The sequence below is a fragment of the Bubalus bubalis genome, chromosome 16 (assembly GCF_019923935.1).
Source record: "Bubalus bubalis isolate 160015118507 breed Murrah chromosome 16, NDDB_SH_1, whole genome shotgun sequence".
NCBI classification, from domain to species: Eukaryota; Metazoa; Chordata; class Mammalia; order Artiodactyla; family Bovidae; genus Bubalus; species Bubalus bubalis.
In genome coordinates, this window is record NC_059172.1 from 11,048,602 (window position 1) to 11,070,464 (window position 21,863).

At 41.4% G+C, this 21,863-nt stretch overlaps 1 protein-coding gene across 1 annotated transcript in view; it reads right to left on the reverse strand.

Moving 5' to 3' along the window:
• HSD17B12 (hydroxysteroid 17-beta dehydrogenase 12) overlaps positions 1-21,863 on the reverse strand; it is a 170,626-nt gene that overhangs the window by 141,684 nt on the left and 7,079 nt on the right. The window lies entirely within an intron of this gene.

Genomic DNA, 21,863 nt, shown 5'->3' on the forward strand with positions numbered 1-21,863 from the left:
AAATTATGGATGTAGTTTTGGGAATTTAGAATCAACCCCCAATAAAATTCACAGAAAACCCTCAATGCTTTTAAGAAAACTGTAATGCTAAAAGTACTACCATCTTGAACTAAAAGAGAGAGAGAGAGAAAAAAAAAAACAGTTCAAAATGAAAAAAAGTGTCTGGGGGTCCCAACTTCATACAGATGGGAAACAGGTTGACAAAGCTACTCAGCTGCGAATATAACTCATTTCTTCTGAATAAGAAAAGCAGCAAGAAGAGAAAATCAAAACCCCAAAGGCAGAGCTAACAGCCTCAGGAAACAGTGTATTAGGGGACAACTCCCAGGCAGCAGAAATGGGCACAGATCATGGAATGTTTCCAGAACGTGGAGTAAGAAAACTGGCAATGGAATCCCCAGCTGGATTTCAGAACTGCTGTGATGGCTATGTTCTTCTCGTTCTTCTTTTTGTTTTTTAATTTTAATTTTAGATTGGAGTATAGTCCATTAACAACATTGGGTAAGTCTCAGGTGTACAGCAGAGTGTATAGCTGTACCTATACAAATGTTCATTCTTTTTCAGATTCTTTTCTCCTATAGGCTATCACAGAATATTGAGTAGAGTTCCCTGGGCATCCCTGGGCATTCTTCCTTTTTCTAAACGGCAGTAGCTATCACAGTTTTCCTGTTCCTGGCCCACCAGTGTATGTTGGGCATGGGTGGGTATGGAGTTCACGACCTCTAAGAAGAAGCTGTACCAGAGCAGAGATGCCTGAGAAACTTTACACGCATCTGTGAAGTGAAGTCACTCAGTCGTGTCTGACTCTTTGCGACCCCATGGACTGTAGCCTACTACAGTCCTCTGTCCCTGGGATTTTCCATGAAAGAGTACTGGAGTGGGTTGCCATTTCCTTCTCCAGAGGATATTCCTGACCCAGGGATTGAACCCATGTCTCCCGCACTGTAGACAGACGCTTTACCATCTGAGCCACCATTGAAGTTTATTTAAATAATAAGATCCTGAACTTGAAGAAATGCGATAAAACTTCTCCAAAACCTCTGAGAGAGGGGTAAATATATTTTGCATGTAGAAGAAATGTAAACTGATCTTATGCTCAGAGGGCTGACCACAGTAGATCATTTCCAAGATGGTTCCAACAATACTTCCCATCTTGGGCCACTTTGCTAGGAGAATCTGCCATTCGTCCGTCAAAAGGTGGAATCTCTTCCTTTCTACTTGATTCTGGCTGGGTCCTATGACTTGCTCTGACCAACACAATGTGGCAAAAGTGACACTGTAGGATCGCAGCTCAAAGCTTTAAGACATCTTGCAACTTCTGTTTTCACCTTCTTGGAACAGTAATCTCACTGCCATGGAAGAAAGCTCTATCCAGTCTAGAGAATGAGGAGCGACCATTTAGAGAGGCCACACAGAGGAGAACTGGCCCCTCAATGAGTATCAAGGCCCCAGACACGGAGCTGAGTCCATCTTGAACATTCTAGCCCCAGTGGAGTCGCCCCAGCCATTATCATGTGGAATAAAGTTTCATCCACTGGGCCCTGCCCAAATTCCTGATCCATGAATCATTAGCAATAACACACTTGGCTGTTTTCTTAAACCACTGAGTTTAAGGACAGTGTGCTATATGCAATGTGGATTCTCTGGTAGCTCAGTGGTTAAAAGAATCTGCCTGCAATGCAGTAAGCCCTGGTTATATACAATAGGTAACTGAAGCACTGGGGAGAAAAAAAAAGGCCAGTCTGAATATTAAAAATCTCTTAATTTTTTCAATTTTGAAGAAACACCTTTTAATACTTTTAAACATTCACAGGGACTTGCAGGATAATAACCTAGGATTCATTTCTTCCTTCATCAAATATTTACTGAGCACCTAATATGCGCCAGGCACTGTTCTAGGCCCTGGGAAGACAGCAGTGAATTAAAGCCCTGGGGAAACAGCAGAAGCAAAGATGTAAAAGTGGGGACAAGTGAGAGGAAACAAGGACAGATCTTTATGGACCTGTTTTAATAAATAAAATCACAGCTAGTTAGCACATAAGTAAAGTAACTTAGTGTTTGCCAAATAACTAAGTCTAGTTTTACCTTTCTCCTTGGAATTGTTACTAGGATGCTTTATCACTGTACCAGGAGCTATTTTTAGCCCAGCCCTTCTTCAGGCTGAGCGAGAAGAAAAACAAGGACAAGAAGATGTAATACCACTAGTAAATTTTGTATGCCACAGTTTTCAGGTATCTTCAATGTACTAAATATATCCCCTGATTATGACAAACATTCTCCCACCTCTGCTCCCACCCTTCCCCACATACTTCACCTGGAGGATCCCATCGTCCTTATCGGTCACTGCTTCTCTGGCTCTTCCATTGCATCCTTTGCATACATACAGCATAGTATCAAACATGTCATATTATAATTTCCTATTTATTTAATTTTTCCCATTAGGTTGCTCATTCCTCCAGGGAAGGATGATTGTTCTATTTTTAACCTAGAAATCTACATATCATCATGCTGCTGCTGCTAAGTCGCTTCAGTCGTGTCTGACTCTGTGCGACCCCATAGACAGCAGCCCATTAGGCTCCTCTGTCCCTGGGATTCTCCAGGCAAGAACACTGGAGTGGGTTGCCATTTCCTTCTCCAATGCGTGAAAGTGAAAAGTGAAAGTGAAGTCGCTCAGTCGTGCCCGACTCCTAGCGACCCCATGGACTGGAACCCACTAGGCTCCTCCATCCATGGGATTTTCCAGGCAAGAGTACTGGAGTGGGGTCATCATAAATGAACAATAAATGTCTATTGAAGGAGTCTTAAATCTTTGATTAAATCATGGTTCCCTCACCTGAAAAATGGGGCTAATAATCCAAGACTGAAATTCAACATTCAAAAAACTAAGATCATGGCATCCAGTCCCATCAGTTCATAGCAAGTAGATGGGGAAACAATGGAAATAGTGATAGACTTTATTTTTGGGAGGCCTCAAAATCACTGCAGATGGTGACTGCAGCCATGAAATTAAAAGAAGATTGCTCCTTGGAAGAAAAGCTATGACAAACTTAGACAGCATATTAAAAAGCAGAGACATTATTTTGCTGACAAAGGTCAAAGCTATGGTTTTTCCAGTAGTCATGTATGGATGCGAGAGTTGGACCATCAAGAAGGCTGAGCACCAAAGAATTGATGCTTTTGAACTGTGGTGTTGGAGAAGACTCTCCAGAGTCCCTTGGACTGCAAGGAGATCCAACCAGTCAATCCAAAAGGAAATCAGTCCTGAATATTCATTGGAAGGACTGATGCTGAAGTTTAAGCTCCAATACTTTGGCCATTTAATGTGAAGAACTGACTCATTAGAAAAGACTCTGATGCTGGGAAAGACTGAAGGCAGGAGGAGAAGGGGATGACAGATGATGAGATGGTTGGATGGCATCACCAACTCGATGGACATGGGTTTGGGTGGGCTCCAGGAGTTGGTGATGGACAGGGAGGTCTGACGTGCTGCGGTTCATGGGGTCGCAAAGAGTCAGACACAGCTGAGCAAATTAACTGAACTGAACTGGATTAAAAGTTAAAGGAAACTTCATTTTAATAAAAATCAATATAAATTTTTAGCAAGTGTTTGGTGCTCATCAGCACCCTCTAGAGTCAGTTATTACAGTCGCATCAGTTGTGTCCGACTCTGTGCGACCCCATAGACGGCAGCCCACCAGGCTTCCCCATCCCTGCAATTCTCCAAGTAAGAACACTGGAATGGGTTGCCATTTCCTTCTCCAATGCATGAAAGTGAAAAGTGAAAGTGAAGTCGCTCAGTCGTGTCTGACTCTAGCAACCCCATGGACTACAGCCTACCAGGCTCCTCTGTCCATGGGATTTTCCAGGCAAAAGTACTGGAGTGGGGTGCAATTGCCTTCTCCGAGTTCAAAGTGAACCAGATCTTAAAATGGTAATTCATTATTTAAAAGGGATAAAATAAACATAATTTTAATAAAGAACTTAAATCACAGTCATATCATGTCAAATCACAGTCATATCAAAATTTTACCTCCAAATTTGCAAAATTCCCCTCTAAAAATCTACATATACTTTTTTAAAAAAAGGTTCAGTTTGGCAGCGTTGCTTTAAGGTATTTATATTGTTTCACAAAAGGATAGTTCAAGTGAAAGACATCATGCCTTTTGAAGTTTACTATGAAAAGATCCTTGCTCAAAGAGCTGCATTTTTAAGATTTTTAAGTCAGGTATCTTTATTTCTAGTTGTCCTCCGTATGCCTAAATTTTAAGAATAACTCTTGTGAAAAAAAAAAAGTTTATATAATATATACTACATTAAAATAAGATAAAGGAAGCATTATTTCTTGAATATGTTGAAAATACTAAATGAAACTTCACTATAAAGACAATTGGCCCAGGTTTTTTAAGAAAAAGAAAACCCATGTTCACGATTTCTCAGATATCACCCACTAACTTACTTTCTCGAAATGTATCTTTAAAATTTCCACTAACACAAAAACTACCATCAAATCTCTTTTTATGTTTCCCCATCAAGTGAGTGATCCAGTTCTCTGACCCTAGAACTGCAGAGACACAGAGGAAGCCTGTGGCCACCATCTGTCCATCAGGCGGGAGAATTCAGCACCTCCTAAGGCTGAAGGAAAGTTACGACCAACCTAGATAGCATATTGAAAAGCAGAGACATTACTTTGCCAACTAAGGTCCGTCTAGTCAAGGCTATGGTTTTTCCAGTGGTCATGTATGGATGTGAGAGTTGGACTGTGAAAAAGGCTGAGCACCGAAGAATTGATGCTTTTGAACTGTGGTGTTGGAGAAGACTCTTAAGAGTCCCTTGGACTGCAAGGAGATCCAACCAGTCCATTCTGAAGGAGATCAGTCCTGGGTGTTCTTTGGAAGGAATGATGCTAAAGCTGAAACTCCAGTACTTTGGCCATATCATGAGCAGAGTTGACTCACTGGAAAAGACTCTGATGCTGGGAGGGATTGGGGGCAGGAGGAGAAGGGGACGACAGAGGATAAGATGACTGGATGGCATCACCGACTCGACGGACGTGAGTTTGAGTGAACTCCGGGAGTTGGTGATGGACAGGGAGGCCTGGCGTGCTGCGATTCATGGGGTCTCAAAGAGTCGGACAGGACTAAGCGACTGAACTGAACTGAACTGAAGGCTGAAGATCCGCTAGCCCAGAGCGGCACATGTACCAGCCCACGTTCTGAGCATGCGCCTCTGCAATGCTCTCAGGGGCTCAGGCACGTGCAGTTACCACGCCCGCTGAAGCCTGTACACTGAAAGACCACGTTCAGGCCAGCAGTCAGAGCACAAGGCAGCAGCCCCTTTTATTCAGAAAAAAGGGGAGTAGTGGTCCATTCCCAACTTTCTGAATGCCTTAAACATATGTACGTACAGCAACAAGATGTTTATTGTTTCAGTTCAGTTCAGTCGCTCAGTCGTGTCCGACTCTTTGAGACCCCATGAATCGCAGCACGCCAGGCCTCCCTGTCCATCACCAACTCCCGGAGTTCACTCAGACTCACGTCCATCCAGTCGGCGATGCCATCCAGCCATCTCATCCTCTATCGTCCCCTTCTCCTCCTGCCCCAATCCCTCCGAGCATCAGGGTCTTTTCCAGTGAGTCAACTCTGCTCATGATATGGCCAACGTATTGGAGTTTCAGTTTTAGCATCAGTCCTTCCAATGATTGTTTACATCCACTAAATTAATTCTGGGTTTTCTTTTGTCTTCTTCAAAAATTAAGAAAAAAAAAAGAAAAGTCATTGTTTGAGTTCATTCTAGGAAGAAATCTCCAGTTATTACCTCCTCTCAGTTTTTGCTAAACTTGCCTGGCGGTTCATAAACTGAATATGGCATCACAACACAGACAAAAGGCAGCAAAGCCTGGCATCAACTACTTTTTTTTTTAAAGCAATGAAGTCAAAGCACAAAGAATAAATTCCTCTTTGAATGTTCAACAAACTCATGAAGAGGAGGACTTATGTGTTGTATTCTTGCTTATGGGGGTGACAACAAGCTCTTTCTTTTATGCAGGAAAGAGTTACGCAGCTTGGCTCTGACCTGGATGTGTTACATCAACTCTCTGCTGCTTGTTACCTGGGCTATTTGACTGCCCTGTGTTTTCTCCACTGGAGGGCACAGTTAGCTAAAAGAAAATTTGGTGAAACCTAATTTGGTCTGTTCTACAGTTCCAGGAAAAAAAAGTATGGGTGAGAAATGAGGTTAAAGCTGCTCTCAGAAAGGATGTTTCAGTAATATTTCTGAATTTTACTTATCTCTGTTCTCCTTGAAAACCATTATAAAAGATAATCACTGATTGGCTAACAGCTAAAAGAAAAAAATATATTCCAAAACACCTCTATTTATAATGTATAAATAAAAGATGGGTGGAAAGAAAAGAATGATTTTTAGAAATGGTGAAAATGACCCACTTCAGGTACAGAGTAATCCAAGGAGTAAGTGCAAACAGAAATTCTCCTCTTCAATAAGCATATATATGACTACTACAGTCCCTTGGGCTCCCCAGGTTCAGTGGTAAAAAAAAAAAAAAAAAAAAAAAAAATCCACCTGCTAATGCAGAAGACGCCAGTTTGATCCCCGGGTTAGGAAGATCCCCTGGAGAAGGAAATGGCAACCCACTCCAGTATTCTTGCCTGGGAAATCCCATAGACAGAGGAGCCGGGTGGGCTACATTCCACAGCGTTGGGCAAAAGAGTTGGGCACGACTCAGTGACTAAACAACAGTCCCAACAAGGCATCACCATGAGGTTGTAGTAATGAATCACTCAGTTCTTTTGCAATAACATAAATCATATGCTCAGCAAAAACAGGGTTTTTTTTAATTTTTCTATTTTTTGCATTATCATTTTAGAGATAAACCCACAAGGGATGCTATTCAGCAATTCATTTATAGCTGCCTTTTCTTTACAGACCTAATCAATCATAATGGTGTAGTTTCAATACGCTTAAGAAAAAGATCAGTAAAGAAACACATAAATACTGCACTTCTAGATAAACTTAGTAAATGTACAGCTTTCAGAGGAGCTAATAAAACAACAGTCCTTTGTTGTTTTAAAAAAGGCTTTTGAATAAAACTGTTGCTAGGCTTCAACTTATCAGTAAACTTTCTAAGTTTTTATTGTGTTGAAAGTAAAGTATTGGAAGACCATGGGTATTACCTAGGGAATCACATTTTATTAGGTCAAATGACAAAGCATTATCACCAAGTTTTTTATTATAGATAGACTCAATTTTTTAAAGTAGCAAATTGGGCAAAATAACTTGGGTGGGATTAAGTCTTCAAAAGATCACCTAAATACCATGTATATTTAAACAAATTATTCATGTTATTTTAAGTGTTTCACCAAAGAAATCTTAAAGTTCCAGTTAGGGTCTTCTACACCATTCAGTGGCAGCCAGACCAATCCTCCTCAGTTCTAAGAGAAGAAGGAATTCCATTTGCCTGACAACACAATTGGTCACTCCAAATCCTTTCCCCCATTTATTTAAATCCTGGTTATCCATATGAAGAATATTCTAGGCAGAGGGATAAGTTAGTTCTAAGTTTGTGCTGTAGATGCACAAGGAACAGCCAGGAGTCCAGCAAGACTGGAGTGGAGACAGGCAATTCCATTCAGGTCTGAGTTCAAATGTCACCTCATGAGAAAACCTTGCCTAACCACTCTATATCAAATTGTGAACATCTGTTGGATCATCGTAAAAGCAAGAGAGTTCCAGAAAAACATCTACTTCTGCTTTCTTGACTACGAACGCCAAAGCCTTTGACAGTGTGCATCACAACAAACTGTGGAAAATTCTTCAAGAGATGGGAATACCAGACCACCTAACCTGCCTCCTAAGAAATCTGTATGCAGTTCAAGAAGCAACAGTTAGAAGTGGACATGGAGACTGGTTCCAAATCAGGAAAGGAGTACGTCAAGGCTATATATTGTCACCCTGCTTATTCAACTTAAATGCAGAGCACATCATGTGAAATGCCGGGCTGGATGAAGCACAAGCTGGAATCAAGATTGCCAGGAGAAACATCAATAACCTCAGATACGCAGATGACACCACCCTTACGGAAGAAAGCGAAGAAGAACTAAAGAGCCTCTTGATGAAAGTGAAAGGGAAGAGTGAAAAAGTTGGCTTAAAACTCAACATTCAGAAAACTAAGATCATGGCATCTGGTCCCATCACTTCATGGCAAACAGATGGGGAAACAATGGAAACAGTGACAGACTTTATTTTGGGGGCTCCAAAATCACTGCAGGTGGCGACTGCAGCCATGAAATTAAAAGACGCTTGCTCCTTGGAATAAAAGCTATGACAAAGCTAGACAACATATTAAAAAGCAGAGACATTACTTTGCCGACAAAGGTCCATCTAGTCCAAGCTATGGTTTTTCCAGTGGTCATGTATGGATGTGAGAGTTGGACTAGAAAGAAAGCTGAGCGCCTAAGAATTGATGCTTTTGAGCTGTGGTGTTGGAGAAGACTCCTGAGAGTAACTTGGACTGCAAGGAGATCAAACCAGTCAATCCTAAAGGAAATCAGTCCTGAATATTCATTGGAAGAACTGATGCTGAAGCTGAAACTCCAATACTTTGGCCACCTGATATGAAGAATTGACTCACTGGAAAAGACCCTGATGCTGGCAGGAGGAGAAGGGGACAACAGAGGATGAGATGGTTGGATGGCATCACCAACTTGATGGACAAGAGTTTGGGTAAACTCTGGGAGTTGGTGATGGACAGGGAGGCCTGGCGTACTGCAGTTCATGGGGTCGCAAAGAGTCAGACACGACTGAGAGGCTGAACTGAACTGACTGAACCACCCTATATAAACTAGCAGGCACAACACACTTCCTCTCCTTGCTCCTCTGATATTCTCCATCATCTGCCTTGCTTTATTTTTCTTCTTAGTCTATCTCATCACAAGACTTACCAAATATCTATTTTTTTGTTTACTGTCCATTCTTCCCTATTAAAATGCAAGTTCCACGAAAGGCAAGACTTGTTCACTGCTAACCCCCTCAGAGTCGGACACGACTGAAGCGACTTAGCAGCAGCAGCAGCAGCAACCCCCTCAGCACATTGCGAGGTATCTGGCATGCCAAAGATGATAAAATATTTGTTGAATCAATTAAATGAAAGAATAATTAAGGGAGTATGGAAACAGCTGGACAACAGATGATACAATATCCATGATAACTGTTATGCCTGATATGGCGTGCCAGTACCAAGTAAGGAGCAGATACAGTGGTAATATAAAAATGTAAGAAGGAAGAAAAAGAAGCATAAAGACTACGAAATTAAAACCAGTAATACTAGCTGTCCTAGTCTTCTAATACTTGCCTTTGATCCATTATCAAAGAGTCAGATTCTTTTACTAATCAGCCATAAAATCTTACCTTAAAAAATAAAAAAAAATAGTCATCTTTCAAAAAACCAATGAATGTTTCACCGCTTAAAGAGGACGGCAGGGAAAGCACACACACACACACCTTCATTCACAGGGCAAGATCTGAGTACCTTATTGAATCTCTCTTATCAGAAGGGACATACACACCCACACAAAGAAGCGCAGCTTCCCTTGAGCCCCAGGGGTGGTGCAGGGCCAACCTGAGTCTTGGCGGGCCTGTGAGGTTTAATTACTTATTGTGCTACAGTCCTTGTAGACTTGGTTTCTGCACTACTGCTATTCAAGAAGAACTCAAACAATACCTTCTTTTTAAAATAGTATTTAGATTCACACAGCAGGTTCTCCTGGTTCTTAAACTCAGCATCAGTAAGGCCATATCCCCACCTGGGATATAAAGCAGAATCCATATTCCTAAGCTCCTTGTATTTTTGCTCTAGCTTTTCAGTGACTCGGATGGTGTATTTCCCCATTTGATCTATATTTTTTTATTTTAATTTTTTTTTTGGCCACAAGTGGCATGCAAGATCTTAGTTTCTGGACCAGGGATCAAACCTACATCCCCCACAGTAGAAGGGCTAAGTCTTAACCACTAGACTGCCAGGAATGTTCCCTAGACTTTAAAAATAAGAGAATTTAAATAACATTGACTCTCTAACCTTATACTTGATTGCTGTCCTGAATCAGGAATATCTGAAATGGATGTCATGGTGGTGGTTTAGTTGCTAAGTCATATCTGACTCTTGCAACTCCATGGACTGTACATTGCCTGCCAGGCTCCTTTGTCCATGGGATTCTCCAGACAAGAATACTGGAGCGGGTTGCCATTTCCTTCTCTAAGGGATTGTAACAAAATAGAAATCAAACCCAGACCTCCTGTATTGCAGGCAGATTCTTTACCAACCGAGCTACAGGGGAAGCTCAATATGGGAAAATGGTAAAGCTAAGAATACACCGCCAGGGTGATGAATACTATTGACTTCTTATTGGCTTCTTATAATGCAATTAGAGAGAAATAAGCACTAAAGATGTGCTTCCTTCGTGGCTCAGTCAGTAAAGAATTCACCTGCAGTGTGGGAGACCTGGGTTCGATCCCTGGGTTGGGAAGATCCCCTGCAAGAGGGCATAGCAACCCACCCCAGTGTTCTTGCCTGAAGGATCCCCATGGACAGAGGAGCTACAGTCCATGGGGTCACAAAGAGTTGGACACGACTGAGTGCCTAAGCATAGTGCAGCACAAGCACTAAGGACAGGAGAAGGTCCACACAGACATATACCCAACTCACCTTCACTTCTTCACCCTGTCTTGATCTTTTTCCAATTTAGTTGAACCACACTGGGTCAAAGTCCTCAGACTACTAGGTACTCCCTAAAATTAAACAGTTACTTAGACCAAATGGTGGCTCAGACGATAAAGAACCTGCCTGCAATGCAGGAGAGGCAGGTTTGATCCCTGAGTCAGGAAGATTCCCCTAGAGCAGGGGACAGCAACCCATTCCAGTATTCTTGCCGGAAGAATTCCATGGGTATCTTACTCCCTTCTCCGGGGGAATCTTCCTGACTCAGGGATCAAACCCAGGTCTCCTGCATACCGGCAGATTCCTTACCATCTCAGCCACCAGGGAAGCCCTGTCCAAGTCTACAGGACCTTAAATCAATCATAAAATTTTTACTCCACAGAAGAAAATCTCCCTCCTTTTCTACCAAATCTGTAGGTTAGGATGCTTTCAGCTGCAAGTAACAGAAGTAGTTTTAAGAAAAATGGGATGTGTCAACTCAAAATAACAGGAAGTGTCAGCCACTCCAGAATGGATGAATTCAGCAGCTCAGGGACAGAATCGAAGACCCAGATGCTTTCCTTCTTTCTGCTCGAAGACCTCAGTGTGCTGGTTCTTTCCTTGGTTTGTCCCCTCTGGTCCCAAGGACGGCTACGGGCATCACACCCTCAGAGAAAAATACCCTTCTTTCTACCTCTTCTGAAAGGGGAGGAAAGCCTTCTCAGAAGCCCTCCCCCCAGGACATCCCCCACATCTCAGTGGCCAGAACTGTGCTCATGCCCATTCGTAACCCAACTTGTGGCAAGGAAAGAGGAATCATCAAGATGAGTGTAAACTACTCAAGACTGGGCCCCTGCGGCTGAGGAGAGGCCCAACCTCCTCTGAAGTGCATGGTTGTCCGATACCTACATAAATTTGGCATTCTGTCAACAAGCAACCAACCACATCTGCCACAACTTCCTCAAATGCTGCCCTCCCCTGTACTGACCTTGGGGAAATCATGTCCGGTTTAGTAGGTCAGAATTCAGTTACAGAGAGGAAGAGATTAAGTCATACCTTAATGCAACCATAAGCCTATGAGGTTTATTCAACATTTAGTCAGTCATCTGTATTTATAAAAAGTGTAAAAACACTTAACATAGGCCAATCCATCAACCACCCGGAGAGGTAGCAAAACCCTCAACCACAATGAAAGAGTCTAACATAAATCAACTTCTGCCTCCCATCTACTGTATTTATTATTTCCAGGAAATAACTCCTCCTTCTTGGGCTTTATTCGTTGTTTTGTTTATAGAAAATGAGGGGCTTCCCTGGCAGTCCAGTGGTTAAGACTCTGACTTCCAATGCAGGGGGTGCGGGTTTGATCCCTGATCGGGGAGCTGAGATCCCACATGTCTCAGGGTCAAAACAATAAAACAGAAAACAGAAACAATACTGTGAAAAAATCAATAAAGACCAAAAAAAAAGTCCACATAAAAAACAAAGACCTTAAAATAAAAAACTTTTAAAAAAATTAAAAAAAAAAGAAAGAAACCAAGGGGAAATATTGTGATGGGAATTAGAGCTAAGCTGGTGATGCCCTGTCCACATCCACTCTGGCCACACCATTGCAGAGCACATTCCAAGTGTATCTCTTTGCCCAACCGCGTTATCTGGTAGCTGAAGCCAGCAAGTGCACAGTGGACCTAAGTGCTCTTAGATTAATGCTCCTCCCAACATCCCTCAACCAGTGACTAATGGCCATGGGGGTATAAACATCTGAGCTTCTAGACCTGCAGGTGAAGGAACTCTGAAGCTTGAGCTCTACACTAGCTCCGGGTGATCACAGAGCCTCGACAACACCCCCTGTACTGGCTGTGCTCCTTTTCCTGCCTCCCTCCCTACTGGTGTTTCTTAGGATCACCTTCCAAAAAACTGATTGCACTTGATTCTCTGTCTCTCAGTATCTACCTCTGGGAGAACCCAAGGACAGGAATGCAAAAGGAGAGAAAAGTTAGTGTTTCCATTTGAAGAAATATTAAGAAGCTTCCCCCCCAAAAAAGAATTCACAATTTCTTTAAAAAGTAATATATTCAGAAGCAAATATTTTTAGAAGATTTGGATGTTCATATATAGTCTTAATCTTTGCTATAGTTTTTAAAATTAGATTCAAAATACACCTGAAAACTATTTCCTCATATCAAAGATAATACTTTCACTATAGAGATCTAGAAAGTACTCTTATGTCATCAATGTCATAACTGATGAGAATCTAGCTTAAACGAAGGTTGCAATAGAAAACTTTTAACTAAAGAAAAAGTACTCTCTGAATATCTTTAAACCTGGAGACAAAAACATTGGGCTATTGGATTAGAAATGACAGGAACTTATAATTACCTCTTACAGTAATGCTTATAATATAGTAATGGAACTTTAAGCAGTTATGTCAGACTTGAGAGTCTTCCAGTTACAACAGAGTTGAAATGACACTTCAATACCAATAATTTAAATATATTCTTAACCCTTGATACCTAACCACAGCTTTTACATAAGTTAAAAATAAAAGTTGAAGTTTAATAATGATTTCTAAAATTTATTTATTTGACTGTGCCAGGTCTTAGCTGCAGCACGTGGGATGTAGTTCCCTAACCAGGGGCTGAATCTGGGCCTGCTGCCCTGGGAACACGGAGTCTTAGCCATTGCACCACCACAGAAGTCCGTCCAAATTTTCTGTAAAATACAAGATGTATTAATGGCATATAATTTCTTACAACTATAAATGACTGCTGAGCCAAAGGACTGTGGTAAGTTACCCAGGCTCAGTCCAGTGCTAATCTATAGGAAGACTGCCGGACAACCACACAGAGCCACAGAGCAATCACTATTTTCCTCCCAACCCTGCTCCTTTCCTTTGTGTTTCCAAGGTCAGCATCACCATCTGCCCGGACACCTCACAGTCCCTGATTCCGCTGCCGCCTTCATCCCCACAGCCCATCTATGGTGAGGGCCCAGGACTTGTATCCGTGTCTCTCTTGTCTGACTCCCTCACGCAGGCTCTGCCCCCATGACCTTGATCCAAACCACCATGATTCAGCACCTAGCTGACCACCAACACAACCACTGGTCTCCTGCTGGGCTCCCTATCTCCTGGGTGGCTCTCTCTGCATCCAATCTCCAACCTGCCGCAGTAAACTGTCCAAAATACACACTTGATCATGAGGTCCACTGCTGGACATCTTTCAGTGACTCCCCACTGCCCTCGGATAAACAAAACCCTCACAGGCTCTCAAGGTCCTTTAGGACTGGCCCGCTGCCCCTTTCTTTAAGTCTTATCTCTTGCCTCTCCTCTCCCAAGGATCGTCTGCCCAAAGTTTCTGAAAGGTGTTACTTTCCTCAGGGTCATCACCCAAAGTGTTCTCTCAGCTGGAAAACTCTCCCGTTCTCCCACTCCCCTTACCCACCGATTCCTCATTCATCAATGCAGTCTGCAGACAGGTCACAGGAGTTCCAACCCCAGAGGCTCCTCCACATAACCACCTATGTGACTTCAGACAAATGACTTGGCCTCTCTATTGTTTCCACTGGATCATAGAAAAAGTAAGGGAATTCCAAAAAAAAAAATCTAATTCTTCTTCATTGACTATGCTAAAGCCTCGACTGTGTGAATCACAACAAACTGTGGAGAATTCTTAAAGAGATGGGAATACCAGACCATTTACCTGTCTTCTGAGAAACCTGTATATAGGTCAAGAAGCAACAGGCAGAACCAGACATGGAACAGTGGACTGGTTCAAAATTGGGAAAGGAGTATTTTGAAACTGTATATCGTCACCCAGCTAATTTAACTTATATGCAGAGTACATTATGTGAAATGCCAGGCTGGATAAATCCCAAGCTGAAATCAAGATTGCCAGGAGAAATAACAATAACCTCAGATATGCAGATAATGCCACTCTAACGGCAGAAAAGAAACTGAAGAGGGTGAAAGTGGAGAGTGAAAAAGCTGGCTTAAAACTCAATATTTAAAAAACTAAGATCATAGCATCCAGTCCCATCACTTCATGGCAAATAGATGGGGGAAAAGTGGAAGCAGTGACAGATTTTATTTTCTTGGGCTATAAAATCACTGCAGACAGTGACTGCAGCCACAAAAAATAAAAGACGGTTGCTCCTTGGAAGGAAAGCTCTGACAAACCTAGACAGCATATTAAAAATCAGAGACATCACTTTGCTGACAAAGGTCCATATAGTCAAAGCTATGGTTTTTCCAGTACCAATGTAAGAGTTGGACCATAAAGAAGGCTGAGCACCAAAGAATTGATGCTTTTGAACTATGGTGCTGGAGAAGATTCTTGAGAGTCCCTTTGACAGCAAGAAGATCAAACCAGTCGGTCCTAAAGGAAATCAACCCTGAATACTCATTGGAAGGATTGATGCTGAAGCTCCAATACTTTGGCTATCTGATGAGAAGGGCCCAAAAAAAGACCCTGATGCTGGGAAAGATTGAAGCAGGAGGAGAACAGAGCAAAAGACGATGAGATGGTTGGATGACATCACTGACTCAATGGACATGAGTTGGAGCAAAGTCCGGGATACAGTGAAGAACAGGGAAGCCTGGCATACTACAGTCCATGGGACTGCAAAGAGTCGGACATGATTTAGCAACTGAACAACAACAACTCTCTTATCTTAGCTTTCTTTCAGTAAAATGGGGGTATTAATGAGACCTATCTGATTGGAGTAACTGAATTAACTGAGGCACTTAGAAGAGCATCTGGTACATGGTAAGTTTTTTCATTTTGTCTTATTCCCATTATAAACCATTATTATCATCATCATCTTTCCTTCCACATGTTGGATTAAATGTTACTTCTTCCAGAAAACCTTTAAACCTCTGAAGAGGTACCCCCATAGCTGGCTCCCAGTAAACTTTTTAGAGCTGCTTTTGTAATGATCTGTGTCCTCTCCTAGAACGAAGAAGGTACAGGCCAACACTTTCTTACTCCCTACTAATCCCCAGCTCCAGTGCTGTATGCCTAGGATACAGTCAGCACATAATGCATATTATCTGCTGAATGAATGAACAAACTGATTCCACTGTTTAATCACTACAAATGTCAACCAGATGGCCCACTAAAATCGGAATTTCTTCTGGTTAAACCCAAGCCCATTTTGCTTCTTCATCATTTGGAGGACTTTAAATTTTTTTTTTTTTTAAGAAAATGAATATCCTCTCCTGTCTATTGGCCCAATCAGTATCAAGTACATTAATTTTGTAAAATAAATAAAGACAATTTTGTAAAAATCCACCTTTAGAGAAAGATTTTAAATGTTCTTGTCTATAAATGCAATAAATATAAACTAAAAAATGGGACCACGAAAAAAACCTGCAAACAGAAAATAAGAACATACTGTTCTCTCAATTCTTTATAGTGAAGAAGCTTTTGGAGTCTTCAGCTGTTCTTCCTATGGTCTTACCCAAAAGCAAAGTAAAATTTCCATTATTTGCATCTACCAAAACCCATTCTTATTGGCCCCCTACCCTCACCTGATCTCCAATTAGTAAAGGCTGGGTATGCTGCTTGTAGTTCTCATTGCATAGCAACATACAGAAGTTTCAAGTTTTGTTTGCTTTTTACATAATCTATATTGAATGCACAAACACAGAAGTAGCCTAAAATAGAATCTCCATTTAACTGTCAAAATTACATGTAAATATTTGGTACAGAAATCACTGGGAAGTTTTAACACTATTATAAACCAAGCCCTGGTACTAAGAATAGCTTATCTGGCTAAAAAGCCTGCATGTATAACCCACTGCCTTCTTCCAAGACTAGCCCGATCCCAGCCCAGTGCTTCCCAAAATGCATGAGCTTAAGAATCAACTTAATTTGTTAAAAAAAAAAAACAACATTTCCCCAAGTTCTTTTCTTAGAGATTTTCATTGAGTGGGTTTAGAGTGAAGCCCTAGGCTCTATTTTTAACAAGCACCTCCAATTGATTCTTATGTCCCATGGATATTGTCATGACGAAAATACGGTAGAAATAGACCTTTCACTTTCAGGTAACATTTGAGGAAGTCTCGGACATATAGACTCTTGGACAGGTACTGCAAACTTCCTCATCAGGAGCTTTGGCGGGAGCCTGGAGTTAGAACACATGGATTCAGTTTCTTCTGTCATTTACTAGCTGTGTACCACTCCTTACAGTCACTGCCGCTCCCTCTGGTCTTGGTATATGACTTGGTTATGGAAATCATCTGAGAAAACTTACAAAAGCAATTTGTAAATTGAGATGTCATCATTATGGTAACATTTCATTAATCCAGCCTCTTCTAATTTAGAATGTGTGAACATCGTTGTCTAACCTGCTGTGGGTTTTTTTTTTCCCCCTTATCTATAAGGAGATCATCCCCTCCTTTCTCAAGACAGGCAATGATAGGTATTGAAACACATAGATAAGCAGCTGCTCCCTGTTCCACAGCAAAATTATTAGACTGAATGTGCAAGATTAGGGGAGCTTGTTTACTTTATTAGCTCCGTTGATGTGACAAGATGGGAGTTTCAGTGATCATTAAAGCAAGCTTGGCAACATTTCCACTGGAAGTGGGCTTGGTAGTGAGCAATTACCACTAGGCATTACAGTAAAATCAATCTGGAGAATTAGGGTTTTTTTTTTTTAACATACCAGGAGGGTTAAGGGAACTTTAAAAACTAGAATTTAAATTTCTAAAGGAGACTGTATACCCTTTCCTGTCCATCTTGAGAAACATATCCTAAAACCTATATAATATTTCCTTGGCAATTAAGTGTCATCAACGTCATCTGTAGTTAAGGCTAGAGGCGCAGCCACGGCTATAGATAAGACATACTGGATGGATTCACTTGGCCTAAAGCACCATATATAATGAGGAAGTCCCCCTATCTTAATGCCCATGTAGGCATGTACCAAGAACACGAAATAATGGTATCCTTGGGGCTACAGAGATGTGGCATTTCTTCAGAATTCAGGCTCTTGTACGGAGAAGGCTTTATGCCCCACACCAGCAGTGGAAATGTGTGATGGAGTTCAGTTTTGCCAACATCCTTGCTGTTACCACTCATCGCCTCTGCTGGTCTTCCTTACTAGTTTTCCTCTCTTAATTCATCCCTCACAAATCTATTCTGCTGTCAGAGTCTGCTGCTCATCATTCCTACCATTAGTTTCTTTTCGATATTTTTTTTTTTGTTTTTTTGGAGGCTGGGCATGTCAGATCTTAGTTTCCCAACCAAGAATCAAACCCGCGCCCCCTGCAGTGGAGTCTATACCACTGGACACTAGGAAGCCCCTCTCCTACCACTGCTTTTAATCAACCCACCACTGACACGTCCCCCATTTTCTGCTCTTTGCCACTGATCTTCTTGCCTAGATATTCTCTGTCATGTTCCCTGATACCCATAAACACACACAAAAGGTTGCATTATCATCTCACCTCTTCCAGCTTCTTTCCCTAATAGTTCAACTGAAGAGGTCCTTCCAGTTTTGGCATTCTCTCATCAGTCCCTTATGACTTTTCAGTTTTCTCAAGTTTCTCAACTTCTGTAGATGATCAACCAACTGCAGTATTCATTTCTTTCCATGACGGAAAAAAATGCATATACTCAATGCTCTGTGGTTAACTTTCTAGCAGTTATTAACTATATACACTGACCACTCAATGCTTTTACTACCAAAGAGATATTCCAGGAAATTTAGCCCAATGTCCCCCAAAAGGTCTGAAGGCTCTAGAAGGTATGGGTTCATTTTATCAGGCCTTTGAAATAACAAAACTACATTTTGGTCAATACATCCTAGAATTCAATTTTTTCACTAATTCATCTCAGCTTTACAAATTAGCAAACTTTACTAAAACCTTCATTGGGAAAGACTCTCTTATGAAAGGAAAGTCTACCTGTAACAATTTTTAAAGACTTGAGGGGTCTTTCCTGGTGATCCAGTGATTGGGACTTGAAGGCCTAGGTTCAATCCCTGGTCAGGGAACTAAGATCCCACAAGCCACGTGGTGCAGACAAAAGGAGGTTAAAAAAAAAAATCTTGGGTTTAAATAATAAATATATTACCAAATTTGTATTAATACTGAAATGTTTATTAAATCTGGCATAGTGGTTGGTTTTATAACACATGTATGAAAAAAGATTAGCTTATTACCTATGCTACACAGGATGGGTTTCCTTGGTGGCTCAGTGGTAAAGAATCTGCCTGCCAATGCAGGAGATGCAAGTTCGATCCCTGAACCGAAAAGATCTTCTGCAGAAGGAAATGGCAACCTATTCCATTACTCTTGCCTGAAAAATTTCATGGACAGAGGAGCCTGGCGAGCTACAGACCATGGGGTCACAACAGTCCGACATGATTTATCAACTGAGCACCACACACACACACACACGCACAAAGACATCTTTTTGCTCTCACTGCATTTCATACTTTCAAAACTGTTGTCCCAGCTCTGCTGCAGTAATTCAATAACCCATCTTTGTCTAGTCAGCCTTGGTTTAATTTCAACCAGCTTTTAAGGCATCACTTCAGGTTTTAAAACAAAGAGAAAAAAAGGTGTACAAATTAGTTTTGCAAAATATAACCCACAAAATGGAAAACATCCCACCCCCGTCGAAATACAGCTCAAAGAAAATATATTCATTCACTATATATAATTTATTGTACACTCTTGACAGGTTTATAGTTAAGAACAAAGTCATGCGTGCATGCACAGGTGCACATACATACACACAAACAACTAAGAAGGTAAAGTGTGGAAAAGCCCACAAAAAAGGATAAAACAAGAGCTACTAGAATTCCAAAAGTACATGATGGCTTCCATCTGGGCAGCTGCACAGAAACATTCAGAATCTGGACTCTGAAAAGTAGGTAAAAGTTCATCAACAGGAGGCATAAGGAAGAGCGAACAACAGAAGGAGGGTCACTCCAGGCAGAGAACAACTTTCAACAATCACTGAAGCCACTGAACATCTTTGCAAGAACAAAAGGACACAGAAGCAGAAAGAAGCAGGTGAGTACAGGCGTGTCTGGGACACAGAAAGCCACGCTGGGCAGTCTGATTCCAGGGTCTCTACTATGAGAACACCTCCCTGAGGTTATAGTCTATATTTTGTTTTTAGACTAAATAATTTCACTTTTAGAGGTGGGAAGACCATTAATAGCTCTTAGATTTATAACTAAAAAGAGAATGTAGAAAGAGAATCCCCCACAAAAAAAATACATTATCCCTCAAAAATACTGGAGTACCTGAATATTTTCATTCATTCAATAACTAAGTATTAGTGTTTATGTGCAGGCTCTGTTCTAGGTGCTGGAGATACAAAAGCGAACAAAAAAGATCTTTGTCTTCATGGTGCCGCCACCACTCTAATAGGAGTAGACAAACAAGAAACATCAGAAATGAACAACACCTGCAAAATGGGAGACGGTGACAAACGCTACGACATAAAGCCCAAGTAGAGCAGGCTAACAGGGTCAGAAGAGGCGTGAAGGAGAGTGGATTGTTGGTTTAAAGGCAGAAGGCAAGGTTTCATTGAGAAGGTGATATCTGAGTAAAGACTAGAAGGAAGGAAGAAGGCTTAGCCAAATGGACATCTGGGGAAGAGCATTCAAGGAGAGGAGATAACCAAAGGTCAAGGCAGCAAGGCCAAGCATGTTTAAGGAATCGAGTTCAAGGAGAAAGAGAGTGCAGCTAGAAAGGAGGGAGGGAAAAAGAGACAAAACATGGGCAGAGAGGAGAGGTAAAAGAAGGCAAGAGGCAGGTGGTCAAAAGCCTTGTCAACCACAGGAAGGATTTTGCGTTTTCATCTGAAGATATTGGAGGGATCTGGGCAAAGGATCACATGATCCGACTAGAGCTTTTCAGGTTCCCTGGCTGCTCTTTAAGATACGATTATAGGGGAAGCAAGATGGAATCAGTGACAAGAGGTTGATATTATATCAAGGCAAGAGATTTTGGTAGCTTACACCAGTGATAGAAGAAACTGGATTCTGGGTATTTTGAAGTTAAAGTCAACAAGGTCTCCTTACAGACTGTACATGGGTGCCAGAAGAAGAGTTGAAGATGACCTAAGGTTTTTACAAACGTCACTGAAAAGTTGCATAGTACCAGATTTTTCTAAGTCCATCATAGCTTATATGGGAACCATATTTTGGTAAACCAAGATTTTGGTAAATCTTTCCATAAAGCAAGGAATTCTCCTGCAGTAGCATGAATCACCTTGTAACTGATCTATTCACAGCTTCAGATGTCCAATAGTTTATCTGCTGAGTGAACTACATTATTTCATGGTTTCAACAATGCCCTTTTATCAAATAAGAACAATGTGTACAAATAAAGATACCCTAAAGATATGTGTTTCTTGATACCCATAAAAACACACAAAAGGTTACATGAGACCCTCATTATCATCTTATTGTCATAATAATCCCGAAAAGCTATTGGCCCTATTTAATAGATGAAGGAAGCTATGCTCAGAGGTTAGCGATCTTTGCTAAGGTCAAACAGCTTAGCACGTAGCAAAGGTCACATTGCACTGATCCCAAAGCCAAACGCCCCCTTAGCGCTCCTGTTACCCACCGCCACACTCTTGAGAGGCAGCAATGGTTCAAAATCTTTTTTCTTTTTTTAAGACTTTCCTCTTTTCTTGCCTTTCCTCTCTTCCTGCAATGACGACATCATTTAACTAGAAATAACTTCACTTAACACCAGTAAGGATAACTTTTCAGAAACTGGATAGTCTCCCTGGAACTGCCAGTTAAGAGACTGGGCAAACGCATTGTTTCACCAGACAAAATCAATAACAAAACAAAGTGAGGCAGGCTTCTCAACTATCTCACCTCAGTTCTATGGAGTGACCTCGAGAAAGCAATGACCTGGTTTCCAGGTTCATTCAACAACCTTATCATCTGGTCCCTGATTAAGAGTAGCACTCCCCACACCATGGTGATTAGATATCCCCCAGGGAGACATAGTCTTTGAAAGATGATAACCAGAAAGTGCACAGAAATGGCCTCCCTGACTATAAAGTATGATTTTGCCTTTTTAAAGGCAATTTTAACGGAGATTATCTGAATAATTTGCACTGATCTATCTCTGTGGCAATACAACAGTTTTGGAAAGATCACAGAAGCAAAAATT